Source organism: Saccoglossus kowalevskii, chromosome 20 (assembly GCF_978046115.1).
Source record: "Saccoglossus kowalevskii chromosome 20, keSacKowa6.1, whole genome shotgun sequence".
Lineage (NCBI taxonomy): Eukaryota > Metazoa > Hemichordata > Enteropneusta > Harrimaniidae > Saccoglossus > Saccoglossus kowalevskii.
Window position 1 is genome coordinate 27794953 of NC_140660.1, and position 16604 is coordinate 27811556.

General features: G+C 40.4%; 1 protein-coding gene across 1 annotated transcript in view; it reads left to right on the forward strand.

Moving 5' to 3' along the window:
- Positions 1-16604, forward strand: part of LOC144362834 (uncharacterized) — a 37139-nt gene that overhangs the window by 3171 nt on the left and 17364 nt on the right. The gene's annotated exons all lie outside the window — the stretch shown is intronic.

Below are 16604 nucleotides of genomic sequence, written 5' to 3' on the forward strand. Positions count from 1 at the left end.
TATTGTGATAGCTGATGGGTGCTCAAAATGCAATGTGAGTAGTTGATTAAAACTATGGCCTACAGGGACTGGATCTGACAGTTGTGATGCTGAGGTTGGAGGTAGTAATGAGTAATAAAGTCCAGCGAGAATCCCATGACATTGGTATGTGAATGTTTTTGTTCACGACACAGCAAAACACTTTATTAAATAGAAAAACAAACTTGATGCGTATTTATAGTAGATCTAAGTCTGCTCAAATTAGAATGTAATATTCCGCATCACAAACGTACTTCCTATCATCTATTGAATAGACTAAATAGAGTACACAGCACAAAGCTTGAGTGCGACGCAGATACAATCTATACTTAACTCCAATTATTCGTACAAATTAAACAACAAGCATGAAATGCGGTATGTGGTGGTTGCAGTACACAGGAGCCACACGCGCCTATTACAAGTATCCCCCTTACATATGTAAATATTCACGGAATAATCGATGATAAATCCCCATCGCGAATACATTGACCGCCCAGGAAAACCAGATATAAAAAACCCGTTAAGGGGAAAAAAACATCTGGAAACCTGTACCCGACACAATGTCAGATGTATCTAGGGGTGGATGTCGGGAGTTATCCATATTAAAATTGAACATATATTAAATAAGAAAAAATACATTGTGAGTTGTTTGCAACCGAGACTGAATACAATAGAACACTCTTCTTACTATATACCCATGAGCACCTGGTTATTTAGCCAATAACCAGCTGCAGTCAGGATAGGTGCAATGGCACCTGAATAATTTACATACGAATAGATAGCAATTATCTGCTAATCTACGAAACGCAGATAATTTATCAATCTATACTTAACTCCAATTATTCGTACAAATTAAACAACAAGCATGAAATGCGGTATGCGGTGGTTGCAGTACCCAGGAGAGCAAAAATTTAGTTATGGTTTTACAAACGTGTATGTTAGACCCCAAGGGACTTTGATACTTCTAGTTTGCTTTGAAGCGAATCGCAAATATATCTGTCTTTTGAACTCGTGCTCTTCCACCCTCCGTGTCTGGCAATGCACCTTTCATTAACGTTACTATTAGCTGCCGCCGTTGCGCCACCCATACGAAAACTGTGAGTGCCGAATTGGGAAATATCGTTAACCAGTGGTTTGATACCTTTCATCATTAAATCTCTAGCAGTAGAATATGAAATCCCTAAATGATTGTGAGGCTTGAGCCCCTGCTTAGTATGTACTAGTCTTCGAATTAAGAAACTTTCGGAATTAACGTTAACCCCCAATTTAGATATGAACATTTCAGTAACACGTACGGGACAAGTATTTTTGGGAGACCTTGCAATAATTATAGAACTTCCTTCTCGAAATTTGTCGTTCTTTCGCTTATGCAATTTAATCTCCATATGAGAATCTGAAAATGAAATGTCGCTTTTTTTAACGCTCAAGAGCTCGCCAATACGCATAAATCCAGCATACGAAATAAGGCACAAGCATAGCAATCGTAAGTCTGATAACGAAGACAGATTCTTTTGGGACACCAGTGTGGCCAGAATTTCTGGGTAGACTGGCTCTTTGGCCTTTCTAGGTTTAGCGAGAATGCGCCTGCAGCCCTCTATCGTAGCTCGAACCATTGGATGACAAGTCGGGGATACTATACCAGCCATTGAGTGCGCCCATCTAATATTATACAATGCGGAATCCATGGGCGCAACTGTATTTGCGTTGTCCAACAAACTCCGAAGATATATAGCAATGTGCAACGGCTTTGCTGGACAGGCAGCGCCCGCCGACAGATTTTTCTGACACCATCGTTTCCATCTGAGCCAACTGCCGGTGAACTTGCTTAACGTATTACCGGCTCTAGACGCCAACATCACATCGGGAAGAGTGTCACAGAAGTCATCCAGTGCTGGGTTGCTGAGTTCAGCCTTCCAATTTTGTATCTGAAAGACATCTAAAACTACACAATTTATACAATAAAATTGACACGACGACGCAATAATATACCGACATTTAACCGCGAATTGGAAATAACGAATTGTCTACTCACATCGAACATTGCTGTCCCACAAGAACAGCGTCAGCAAATGGCTGCACTTCCATAGCGCCAGCAACATGCCGAAAGGCGAATATATACAGACACAGGCCCAAAGGCGAATATCTATACCGACACACGCCGAAAGGCAAATATCTATACCGACACACGCCGAAAGGCGAATATCTATACCGACACACGCCGAAAGGCGAATATCTATACCGACACACGCCGAAAGGCGAATATCTATACCGACACACGCCGAAAGGCGAATATCTATACCGACACACGCCGAAAGGCGAATATATATATATGTATACCGACATGCCGAAAGGCGAATATGCAGAAAAGCTACATATCCTGTAGGAAAGTAAACTAGCATACAAAATGATGCGACATAAATTTATTCATATTAAATACCTATTTACAAGAATCCTTAGTCATGACAGATCGGACTGCGACATTAATCATACAATACAAACGTACACCAAGCGACATTACTATATGCAATTATATAATTTGGCAATTCCAATTTAACCAGTCCCTGTGGACTGAAGTTTGCTCGCGTCCCGCGCATCATGTGGGTCTGGATCGAATGAGAGTCTCAAAGCCAACATATTGAAATTCGGACAACCAACAAGACTGGATGTCTTGCTAGTTTTAACCAAATTGAATGTTTGACCCCTTCCTCTCACTAGCAAACCGGGGATACGGGGAAGGACGCGAACAAACTTAACAAAGTCAGCAAAACGCCCAGGCTGCGGACGCAACACCGACCAGAAAGCGGCAGATGGCCATTAAAGGAAAAGTAAGGGATGAGCTTGTACTCGAGGACCAACTCAGAAAAAATGATTTTGTTTTGGGGTTAAACACTGTAGCCATCTTGCAAACAACGAAAAATTATCCAAAAAAAATATTCGTTCACCACGCCGGGCTCAGGAAAATAATACTTATTTTTGAAAAAAATGCGTCATTGATTTGAACGATACTTACAATGAAGAAACAAACATGTTCATAAAAAACACACATTTTATTACAATACGATTTACATACCGTCTGAATTTACGGTGAAATAATGGGTCGGGTTTGTGAGGAAACAGTGGACGAAGGCATTTATCATTATCTTCGTTTTGGTATGTTTTCGATCGTACGCAAACGCTCGACGCAAAACAATTTTCCACCATGAGGTTTTTCAGCACGATTTGACCTGGAACAACTTCCTTTGACATAACAGGTCATGTCTTTCATTAACCAATCAAAATGATGTGTCGTAATGATGAAATTTTCCGATTATTGACGATGATTTTTTAGCGCAATGCGGAAGTGAATTACCGCAATGTTAAAATGCGATCTGTAGCACTGATTGCAACGAAAAAACGATGATTTTTTTTCCTAAAAACTGGCGATTCGCAATTTCCGAAATATAAACGACGGTTAATAGTAACCGTGGGTAAACTGAGTGTGGAGGAAGAATTTAAACACCTTTCTCGGTCGCCAACATGTCTCATCGTTCAAACCCTAGGCTTTTCATAATAGTCTCAAAGTAAACCATGCCCAATAATCAGGTACACGACTTAACGATCACATTTTTGGCTTTTCGAAGGCTACTACTCAAAGAAATATGGATTACTCCAGAATTGCAACATCGATCTTCATCCTGAGTAAATGACAGAATAGAAACGATGCGAATCACGTTGTGTACGTTCGCCATGCACTCTGAACTTGAAATTAATGCGAGTTTTCTCATAAAACTAAAAGCATGAACCAAACTAACATGCCAATCACGATTATTATGAAATGAAACACACCTTTTACACGCATATTTTAAAGAATATCGTCGACGCTCAGTAAAAACAGTACATCCATAGGGCTTATAATCGTGAATGCTCTCAACTCGATACATACCAAGTAAAAACATAGGGATGGGCTTCATACTCGGGGGGGGGGCTTACGATCGGGGAAGTACGGTACTTTAACGCAATTGGGCTTTCACTCTCAAAATACTGTGGTTCAAACGCATATTGCTCTAACCCAAGTTTTAAAAAGCACATTGTGCATATAAAAGTTGAGTTTATACTAATAGTACACAATGCTTGACAGCATGAACGGCTATGTACAATGGCGTATACGAATGCGATCAGATACTAAAACGTCATAGCTTTGAAAAGTACCCGGATTATAAATATGTTCGTTCGTTAATTATTCCCCTCCATGAATGGCCTCCATGGCAAGCACTTCAAATGCCTATCCAAGCTACAGTTATAATTAAAACAAAATTAAACCACTGCAATATTATTTCGAATACAGTTTAGAATATACACAACTATAAATTAAGGCCGCATTTAGGTTCGCTTTAAAGTTGCCTTTCCTCTGCAACTCTGAAGATGACGAATAGCGGGAATTACAAGACTGACGGGAGGACATACCCAATTATTTTCAGTGGACCAATTCTGACAGAATGCGTCAATGGCCTCTGTACCGGGGTTCCAAGCTGCTGAATTGAAACGTGGCAGTTGAGCGTTGTGACAAGACGCAAATCTGTCAATGCTATGCGGGCCCCATATTTTGTCCAACATGTCGAAAATGTTGGGATTTAGTGACCAATCGTCTGTATCAACAATTCTACTCAGCAGATCCGCTTTTTCATTCTCGGACCTCGGTAGCCAAGTCGCCTGGAGTTGAATATCATTCTGACAACAGATTTGAAAAATTTCAATGGCTAACTCCTAAAGAGATGGCTTTGCACTACCGACCGAAATTATTCTACAAGCATTCTGGTTATCCGAAAACCACCTAACTTTTCTATGCCTCAAAGTCAACAAAAACGAAGTTAATACATAAAGTACAGCTTTTAACTCGCGAAATGTGAAGCTCTGTACGCGTTCTGTTTCATCCCACAACCCATTAGAATAAAAGAATTCTGAATTATAGCTATAGTGATCACCATAACCAGTGTCGCTTGCATCTGAAAATACAACCGCAGTTGCCGAGAATTTGGGTTTGATATGAAAACCATTCAGAGCGTCCACTACTCGACCAAAACAAAAGTTCCTGAAGCACAGGTCCAGATATATTAACGATCTGCGACCACGACGATCGATTCTCAATAGTAAAATACATTTGCCTCGTAAATAGACGAGTAATCGGACCAACAGCGATGGACAAAGATATCAAAAAACCGGCAATGCGAGCAAGATCGCGAACCGAGCATCTGTTCACAGTAATTACAGTCGAAATTGATTTCTTTACCTTGTCAACGTTACACTGTGGAAGGGAAAATTCCATCCGCAAGGTGTTAATGACAAACCCCAACCATTCGCCGATTTGAGCGGGCTCTCAGCGACTTTTCTGCTCGTTAACTTTAAGACCAGATTTATGCAAATCAGTTCGTTGAACAATACTAGCTGCTCTAGCAGATGTCAGACAACCTTGACCAGAAATACCGTCGTCTAAATACACTATTGACACGTGTGACATACTACGCCATCTCTTAACCAACGGCCTCAGAAGCTTAGTAAAACAATAACAGGCAGTGCTCAAGCCGAACGGCAACACATTGAATGTAAAATACCTGATCTCGCCGTCAAAATTCCAACAAAAACCCAAAGACTTGCGATGTTCATGCCAAATACCAACATGGTGATAGCCGGATTCAAGATCCCAAACGAAAAAATAAAAGTTGACATCTGAGCTAAAGTTTTTAGGTCTTCGTATCTAAATGAAGGCTTCGCTAAGTAAAGGTTCACATGTCTGAGATCGAGAACTAATCTGAGCTTTTTCCCTTCTGCCACTGTCAAAGGGTTTACGCAATAAGGTCGAGAAAACTGGCGTGAAACACAGCCATTGGCAAGTAATTTATTGATTGCTTGACGAACGAATTGGGGGTGCTTCCTGCTGGACAAATTATTTTTACCCACAAACTGCGGGGGATAATTTGATAAAGGTAAACGGTAACCAAATGCAATTAATGAACGTACAAAAAGCGGGCAGGACAAAGAATTTTGCCAGAAAGACAATGAGCTCTTTAGCCGCCCGACCACGGACCGTGACAATATTTGCTCAGAATTGCATGCATTTAACTCTATGTTATAAACGCTAGGCGAAGCCGGAACGATGGGATGAGAAAAAACAATATTGCCCAAGCCAAGTGTCACCGAATTAGGAAGGGTGGGCTCCCTGGATTCGGACAGGGACCTGAAACAGGGACCAATCCGGAATTCAGAAGTTTGTGATCCGTGACGTGCATCTCTGAACAAATTGCTACTAGTATTCAAATTCTGTTGACTGGGTTGGGTTCGGCGATAGCGCTTCTTTTGTTTGATTTTTGTCCCTGCACGTTTTTCGGAACGCTGAATACGCTTTTCGTCATCAGTGTCAGAGGCCAACTCATCAGAAATGTATTCATTCACTGTGCCCCACCCAAATTCGCTTTTATCGGCCAGCTTGATAAGCTTCATACGATGAGATACCAGAGCCATACCTTTCTCGAGAGCGTCTTTGGCTTTCTCCACAGCATTCTTAGTAGTGGCATCCATGGCAGTATGCAGGCACTCCATCACCTTCTGCTCGTGCTCGAACTGCTGCCGATTACCAGGTTTTTTGAAATCATGCTTGTCGGCCCTGGCACGTTTTGCCGCCGTCTCAAGAGCTTCGCTATTTTCTTCAGACAAGTCGCGCTTAATCTTCGCCAAACGGTCTTCTACAACGGTGGTAATATTGCTAGTAACATCGTCAAGCAAGTCCTTGATGTTTGGTGGTGTTATCGGTTCACTGAGGCCTTCCGTCGGTGTGGACATCGTGAGTTGTTTGCAACCCAGACTGAATACAATAGAACACTCTTCTTACTATATACCCATGAGCACCTGGTTATTTAGCCAATAACCAGTCAGAACAGGTGCAATGGCACCTGAATAATTTACATACGAATAGATAGCAATTATCTGCTAATCTACGAAACGCAGATAATGTATCACTCCTGCGCCAATTATAGTCAGGGGCTTTCTATTCTATTCTATTCTATTCTATTCTATTCTATTCTATTCTATTCTATTCTATTCTATTCTATTCTATTCTATTCTATTCTATTCTATTCTGCTTTTTGTTTCACATGTAAAATAAAATAAAATAAAATAAAAGACGATCACGTAACAGCACAAAAACACCTTGGAACCCCGTAGGCAGGTCGGTGACACCGGTTCGCACTTAAGGGGGTACCACCCCCTGCCAAATTCCAAGGGGAAAATTAAAACATTTAAAACACAGAACAAGTAACATAAAACTTATATGCGCTGATGCAAGTGTATGCAAATATAGCCCACCAAGAGGACAAAACTTTTGGCTCTTAACTCTGTGCGTGCGCCAAGTTTGTAATGGTCTTTGTTTGTATCGATGTTTAACACTAAGACAAGACAACTTTCTTGTTTTAATAGATCCTACTTGCCACAATTACAGTAGAATGTGGAGTGTGTCATCCTCGATTTTACATAGTGCATCCTCTACTGTCCACGTAGTCTCAAATTCAGGCAGTTGGTTCATGATCCATGATATTCTGTTTCAAGCCTCAACTTAATACTTTGAATACACATTTCCAGAGACTCACTCGAGCCTTTGTTTTGCCTTTTATTACGACGGCTGACATGAATTACAACCTTAGCCATGCACGCTAAGAAACAAAATATACATTGTGCCTTGCTAGACATAAAGTGCTTTGAGCGATAGGGTGGTAAAATGGTAAACCACCAAATCGGAATGCGAAAGTCTGGTTGAATGTGTTGAAGTGTGTCAACTTCCTCACAAAAGGGCATTTATCTGAATTGTTAAAACGACCTTTGAACAGAAATCTCCCCGTTGGAAAGGCACCATGGACAATACGCCACTGCAGATCCCCATATTTGTTAATAATGACTGGTGATTCAGAGCAATCCTTGAAGTTGGGTTTAGCAGGCAGACTAAGGATGTCACGCCAATATGTGTAAAGTCTTTGTGGGTGTTGTGTTATTGTCAGGACACGTATTCGATATTTATAGATTGCGCCATTTTTAAACTTATATAGTGGCAAATTTAGTTCATCAGAAAAGTGCAGTTCAAAGCTATGATGTGAAAGAGGTTGATTACACTTCCCGTTCCCTTTGAAGTAAGTGTTGATAGTATCTTTCCATTTTGTAGGAATAGAATCGTGAATAACTTTGTGTCGCATACGACTTATTTACCACTCCCGTGTCACTGAGAATGTTCTAGACCCGTACTGTGTTTGGGTGGAATATTCTAGATTTTGTTTAGAAACTGGTTGAATAGGTAATAGAACACTGTAGGAGGCAATAGAAGGTAATGGAACATTCTAGAAATTTATAGTAAATTCCAGACTCATTATGTATGCTGATGTAATGGTCTATTTATAGACAGTGTGGGTATATATAGGGGAGTTGTTCAGCACTGAGTTCAGATCGGAGATCTCGTTGAATTGTATTGGAGTTTAAGTATCTAGTCATTGGAGTAGTGGAGTTTTACCGCGTTATTGTACTTGATGTTTGCAGAGTATAATAATACCAGTACCAGTTGAAACCTCATCTGTTGGCTCCGTGTTCGTATTTTATCATCGCCGCCAGGGAAGTCTTCTGTTACTGTTGCCATTTTGGTATTTGAACCATCACACCTATACTATACCAATTACGGTAATATTACGTTGCGTGTGACACTTTGATACTGAGATGGAGAATACGCTCCGAATGGATTTTAATTTTAATTTTATCCGACATATCAGCGGCCTCCAACCAAGTTTTATTCGTTTCTGAGACTAAATCGCATACTTTGGTTATTCCCGCGTCAACAAAATGTCTGAGCGCAAAAGGCTCATTTAATATGGAGTGTATGATGAGTGTGTTGTTAAACAGTGGCTCATTAAGAATAACAGTCACGTTATTATCATTGAATTTACGCACAGATTTCCAACACTGGAGGAGTTCACAATAAAATAATGGCAATCTTTGTAAAGGTGCTTTGATAGTGGTGCATAGAAGTTGACTTGCATATGATATATTGCTCGCTTGCATAAAAAGTAGTCTGTGAACTTAAAACAGGGGTGGTCATGATTATTATATAGATATCTTTGAATATAGGAAAGTCGCATAGTACTTATGCGTGTTGGAAGATGTGTAACATTTTGTCCACCCCTTTCAAAGGGGAGGTACAGTGTTGCGGCAGATATCCAATGTCGGCCTTGCCAAAAGAAATCGAGCAGCATTTTCTGTACCTTCAGAACTACGTCCGATGGTGGCACAAGGCTATTAAAGCGGTACAATAACTGCGATGAAATCAGATTATTAATAATAAGAGCGCGCGTTCTGTAAGACATACTGTGAACAAAGTGATTCCAGAAGTTGATCTTATTATTTACTTTTGCAACAAGTTCAGCCCAGTTCTGATTTGTATAAGTTAGATTATTCCCAAAATAAACACCCAACAGTTTCAACCCATCGCTGTTCCATTTGATATTGAGAGGGGGGTAAGTGATGTTGCGCCAGCTACCTACCCATAACCCTTCTGATTTTTGGAGATTGATTTTAGAGTTTGACGCAAGCAACCAGCGACTCAGTAAGTTGAAATCCTGCTTGCGAGTTATGAAAAATTCCACGTCGTCAGCGTCAGCAGTGAGTTTAGAATGTTGGTTTTTGCTGTGAGGTATAACCAACCCTTCAATGTTTTCATCATTCCTGATTTTATGAAGTAGTGGCTCATTGGCAATGACGTAGAGGGCAGTGGACATTGAACACCCTTGCCTAATGCCACGGGCCACTGTGATGGGTGTAGTAAGGGCGCAGTTAACGCGGACCAGGCACTGGGCATTGGTATACATGAGGCGAATGTAAGAAAGGAAACAGTCACCAAAACCAAAGGCACGAAGCGTATTAAAGAGGTATCCGTGATGTATCCTATCAAATGCCTTTTCCTGGTCAATGGCAACAATAGCCAGTGGTGAGTTAGTTAAGTTGGCATAGTCAATACTGTCACGAAGTAGATTTATATTGTCGTGAATATGCCTGTTTGGTCTGGATGAATAATGCTGCCTAAAACACCGCGCAACCGCAATGCAAGCGATTTAGTGAACATTTTGTAATCGCTACATAACAGACTCACAGGTCGCCAGTGTTTTACGTTGGTAACGTCACCTTTTTTAGGGTGAAGAGTGACAACGGCCCTTGTGCGGGATAGGGGGAGCACATTTTCGTTTGTGGCAGCAGAAAATACATCGCACAGATGACTTCCAATGATATGTCAAAACGTTTGGTATTCCGTCGATACCGGGAGTACGCCCATGGGGAAGTAGTTTGACTGTGGCACTCAGTTCGTCAAACGTGATTGGTTTGTCAAGGTCATCACGATCTGTTTCATTTAGTTTCGGTAGCCCTTCAAGGAGGCTATTTTGAACTTCAATGTCAATGTTATCAGGTGTATACAGGTTATTGTAAAAGGTGTGTATGATTCTCCGTATTTCAGTTTGATTTTCAGTAAGAGTGTTATCCTGGTGCCTCAACTGAAAGATCGCCTTTTTGGTCCCCTTCTTTTTCTCTAACTGGAAGAAGAAGGAATTGCAAACATCACTTTCATTTAAAAACTGATGTCGCGCACGCGTAGCACTGCCTTTGTGTTCACGTTGAACAAGGTGTGCGAGAAGTCTTTTTCTTTTCAGTATAACTGTTTAAGAGCGGTGCATCGTGTGCAGTACAACGTTCGATGGTTTTAATTTCCATTTCCAATGCTTGTTTTTCGGTTTTGTATTTATTTTGTTTGAGAGTGCAATACTGTTGTGTGAGTAACTTTATTTTATTTTTGCAAATATCCCACCATGTCTGTATATTTACGTAATTATTTCGAAGTGTTTGCCACTTCGCCCAAAAATCAGTTAAGATTGCCACATACACTTCATCGCGCAGAATTTCTGTATTCATACACCACACTGGACTTTTGTTTTTACTGTCGCCAATAGCGATGTTGATGTGGACAAGGGAATGGTCAGAATAGGCTAATGCACCATTGCTTATGTCAATATTCTTAATTTTCCCACGCATACATTTACTGACATAAAACCTATCAAGGCGCACAAGCGTACCACCACGCCCCCAAGTAAAGTTTAATGTGTTCCCGTGGTATTGGCGCCATGCATCAAACAGTTTGTGATGATTCACGACAGATTTGAGGAGCTTTGCAGTGCGCATGTCCGGTTCAGTCCCTCTATTACGGTCAATGTCGGGTTCAGTAGTACAATTAAAATCGCCTCCCATGATTACTGGGTCATTATTTAGAGAACTGATGAATTGTTCAATTTTAGTGAAGCATTCCACACGCTCAGCGCCATTAATAGGTGCATAGACATTAATATTGTGAAGAAGATTTTCATTAATTTGAACATGAGCGTGCAACACGTACCCAGGCATGATCTCAGATTGTGATAAAATATTCACAGTTGCTCCTGGCGAAAACAAAATCGCCACACCCGCACGATTAACAGTGCCATGAGAAAAAATTTCAAGGCCACGCCACACAAGTTTCCAAATATTTTCATCGGAGACAAGAGAGTGTGTTTCTTGTAACATATAAAAATTACAGGAATGATCACGCTTAAGATAATTGAACACACTGTACCGTTTGAGGGCGTCCCGGCAACCATTGACATTGTAAGTTGCGCATGTAATTGTGTTTGCCATCATAAAAGTGGGAATTAAAAATCAGCGATAAAGTTACTCGTTTTGATTTGCTGTTTAATTTTTTTGATAAGTCTGTGTATGCGAGATTTGTCAGATGTGTTCAACTGCGTGGTATTGCGGTAGTTTATCAGATGTCGGACCAATATTTTAAGATTGGGGAAGAATTCAAAACACTTGTCTATAAATCTACGTGAGTGCAGTGTAGACACCAAAAAGGTTTTGATATTTGCGTTTGATATTGTTGATTCGCTGTTATCAGTACATGTTGAAACATCTGAAATGATAGACCCCTCATTCTCACTACATTCGCTGGCAGTTTCCTCCATATCACCAGCGGTTTTATTTTGTGACATAGGTGTGCTGAAAAGGTCTTGTGATTGAACAGTTAAACCACTTAAATCAATAGGGAGTTCGGATAGCGGCGAATCGCGCGGGGATTCAACTGTGAACTCAAGTGAGGGAGATGATGGAAATGGGGCCGACTCCGTAAGCTCGGACAATTTTGTTCAACAATTTCGATTGCATTTTCATCGTTACGCTTTTTAGAACTTGGTTCACATTTATTTTCGTCATTTAACTGGTCATTGTTTTGTTCTTCTCTGTGAACTGGTGATCTAGAGCGCGTGCGCTTTTTGCTCATATATTTGGATGAATCTGTATTCATTTCAGTTTCAATGTTATCTGTTGTACCATCAGTCTCATGATTGTTTATCTCAGTATCTGGTGCTTGGGTGTTAATTATATCAGTTATGTCATCGTCTTTGTCGTGCAATGTGTCAGGGGAATTTAAATTAGTTACTACATTCACCTGTTGAGAGTCTGTTGGAGTGCTATTTTGAGCACTATTGTTTTCATCATTCATCATTTGCATATTTGTTGTTTGAGATTTTGGGCAAGTTTTACATGTATGTCTCTTCATGTTACATGAAAAGCAAGTCAATTCGTCAGACGAAACGTAAATATTATATGTCTGACCTTGAAAAGTAATAGGTAATAAACTGTTGATATTGAGATCTTTTAAATATACATAAACTTGGCAGCGAAAAGACTTTACATGTTTCAGTGCTGGTCTTTTGCACCCGAGTGGGATCGCTCGCACCGCGCTCATGACACGCCCGTATTTAGCTAAGGCATCTGTAATAAAATTGTCAGGTAAAAAAGGGGGAACATTTGATAGCACAATTTTTGTAGAGGGGCGGACAAGAGGTTCAACAGAAACATGGAGGTCTGCAATGTCAAGGCCAGCGGCAGAAACCATGTTGACCCATGTAACCTTATTTAAAAAGACAATAACTGATCGGCTCATACGGGATGCAGCCACAATATTACTGGCCCCGACTAAATCTGCAACCGACTCCACATAAGTTTCAACAGGAATGCCATCAATGTTTTCACATCGTACCGCATGGTTTCTAGTAAGGTGACCTGTTGGTGTTGACGGTGGCCTTGTGTGAGCGGCAGCCATCTTGGTTGCCGACCACCTTGCCAAGGCAAAAGCAAAAACTCTACAAAAAACACAATAATAACAAAAACAACAACTATAAATTACTCACGTAAAAGGTAGACACACTATATATACAACTGTGTAGAAACACGGGCGCACAACGAACGCAAAAACGCAAAATAGGCAGAAAATCGGGGAGCGCTGAAAAGCACGGCGTTCACCCGATTATATTATATTATATTATATTATATTATATTATATTATATTATATTATATTATATTATATTATATTATATTATATTATAATATATTATATTATATTATATTATATTATATTATATTATATTATATTATATTATATTATATTATATTATATTATATTATATTATATTATATTATGCTTTTTGGTTCACGGGTAAAATAAAATAAAAGACGATCACGCAACAGTACAAAAACACCTTGGAACCCCGTAGGCAGGCCGGTGACACCGGTTCGCACTTAAGGGGGTACCAACCCCCCTGCCAAATTCCAAGGGAAAATCAAAACATTTAAAACACAGAACAAGTAACATAAAACATATATGCGCTGCTGTAAGTGTGTGCAATGATAGCCCACCAAGAGGACAAAACTCTTGGCTCCTGTGCGTGTGCTAAGTTTGTAAATACAATGATGTTCGTTTGTATCGATGTTTAACAACAAGACAAAGCAACTTCCTGCTTTAAATAGATTGTACCTGCCATGTTTACAGTAGAATGCGAAGTGTGTTATCCTCGATTTTACATAGTGCATCCTCTACCGTCCACATAATCTCAAATTCAGGCAGTTGGTTCATGATCCGGAAACATTCATATTCTGTTTCAAGCCTCGACTTAATACTTTGAATAAAAATGTCCAGAGGCTCACTCGATCCTTTGTTTTGCCTTTTATTACGACGGCTGACATGAATTGCAACCTTAGCCATGCACGCTAAGAAACAAAATAAACCTTGTGCCTTGCTCGACATAAAGTGTTTTGAGCGATGGGGTGGTAAAATAGTGAACCACCAAATCGGAATGCGAAAATCTGGTTGAAGCAGTCGCGACGCGATGTTATTAAAATAATGGAGTAAGGCGCTATTTGATGGACAATCATAAAAAATGTGTTGAAGTGTGTCAACTTCATCACAAAAGGGACATTTATCTGAATTGTTCAAACGAGCTTTGAACAGAAATCTCCCCGTTGGAAAGGCACCATGGACAATACGCCACTGCAGATCCCCATATTTGTTAATGACTGGTGTTTCATAGCAATCCTTGAAGTTGGGTTTAGCACTTTCAGGCAGACTAAGGATGTCCCGCCAAACAGTGTCAAGTTTTTGTAAGTGTTGTGTTATTGACTGGACACGTATTAGATATTTATAGATTGCGCCTTTTTCAAACTTATATAGTGGCAAATTTAGTTCATCAGAAAAGTGCAGTTCAAAGCTATGATGTGAAAGAGGTTGATTACACTTCCCATTCCCTTTGAAGTAGGTGTTGATAGTATCTTTCCATTTGGTAGGAATAGAATCGTGAATGACCTTGATACTGAGATGGAGAATACGCTCGGAATAGATTTTAATTTTATCCGACATATCAGCGGCCTCCAACCAAGTTTTATTCGTTTCTGATACCAAATCACATACTTTGGTTATTCCCGCGTCAACAAAATGTCTGAGCGCAAAAGGCTCATTTCGTATGGGATGTATGATGAGTGGGTTGTTAAACAGTGGCTCATTAAGAATATCAGTTACGTTATTATCATTGAACTTACGCACTTTCTCTACAGATTTCCAACACTGGAGGAGCTCATAATAAAATAATGGCAATCTTTGTAAAGGTGCTTTGATAGTGGTGCATAGAAGTTGACTTGCATATGACATATTGCTCGCTTGCATAAAAAAGTAGTCTGTGAACTTAAAACAAGGGTGGTCATGGTTATTATATAGATATCTTTGAATATAGGAAAGTCGCATAGTACTTATGCGTGTTGGAAGATGTGTAACATTTTGTCCACCTCTTTCCAAGGGGAGGTACAGTGTTGCAGCAGATACCCAATGTCGCCCTTGCCAAAAGAAGTCGAGCAGCATTTTCTGTACCTTCAGAACTACGTCTGATGGTGGCACAAGGCTATTAAAGCGATACATTAACTGCGATGAAATCAGATTATTAATGATAAGAGCGCGCGTTCTGTAAGACATGCTGTAAACAAAATGATTCCAGAAGTTGATCTTATTATTTACTTTTGCAACAAGTTCAGCCCAGTTCTGATTCGTATAAGTTGGATTATTCCCAAGATAAACACCCAACAGTTTCAACCCCTCGCTGTTCCATGTTATATTGAGAGGGGAGTAGGTGATGTTGCGCCAGCTACCTACCCATAACCCTTCTGATTTTTCGAGATTGATTTTAGAGTTTGACGCAAGCTCGTAGACATGTAACCAGCGACTTAGTAAGTTGAAATCCTGCTTGCGAGTTATGAAAAATTCCACGTCGTCGGCGTAAGCGGTGAATTTAGAACGTTGGTTTTTGCTGTGAGGTATAACCAACCCTTCAATGTTTTCATCATTCCTAATTTTATGAAGTAGTGGTTCAATGGCAATGACGTAGAGGGCAGTGGACATTGAACACCCTTGCCTAATGCCACGGGCCACTGTGATGGGTGTAGTAAGGGCGCAGTTAACGCGGACCAGGGACTGGGCATTGGTATACATGAGGCGAATGTAAGAAAGGAAACGGTCACCAAAACCAAAGGCACGAAGCGTATTAAAGAGGTATCCGTGATGTATCCTATCAAATGCCTTTTCCTGGTCAATGGCAACAATAGCCAGGGGCGAGTTAGTTAAGTTGGCATAGTCAATACTGTCACGAAGTAGATTTATATTGTCGTGAATATGCCTGTTTGGTATGCTGCAAGTTTGGTCTGGATGAATAATGCTGCCTAAAACACCGCGCAAACGCAATGCAAGCGATTTAGTGAACATTTTGTAATCGCTACATAACAGACTCACGGGTCGCCAGTGTTTTACGTTGGTAACGTCACCTTCTTAAGGGAGAAGAGTGACCACGGCCCTTGTGCAGGATAGGGGGAGCACATTTTCGTTTGTGGCAGCAGTAAATACATCGCACAGATCACTTCCAATGATATGCCAAAAAGTTTGGTAAAATTCGTTTGGTATTCCGTCGATACCGGGAGTACGCCCATGGGGAAGTAGTTTGACCGTGGCACTCAGTTCGTCAAACGTGATTGGTTTGTCAAGGTCATCACGATCTGTTTCATTTAGTTGAGGTAGCCCTTCAAGGAGGCTATTTTGAGCTTCAATGTCAATGTTATCAGGTGTATACAGGTTATTGTAAAAGGTGTGTATGATTTTCCGTATTTCAGTTTGATTTTCAGTAAGAGTATT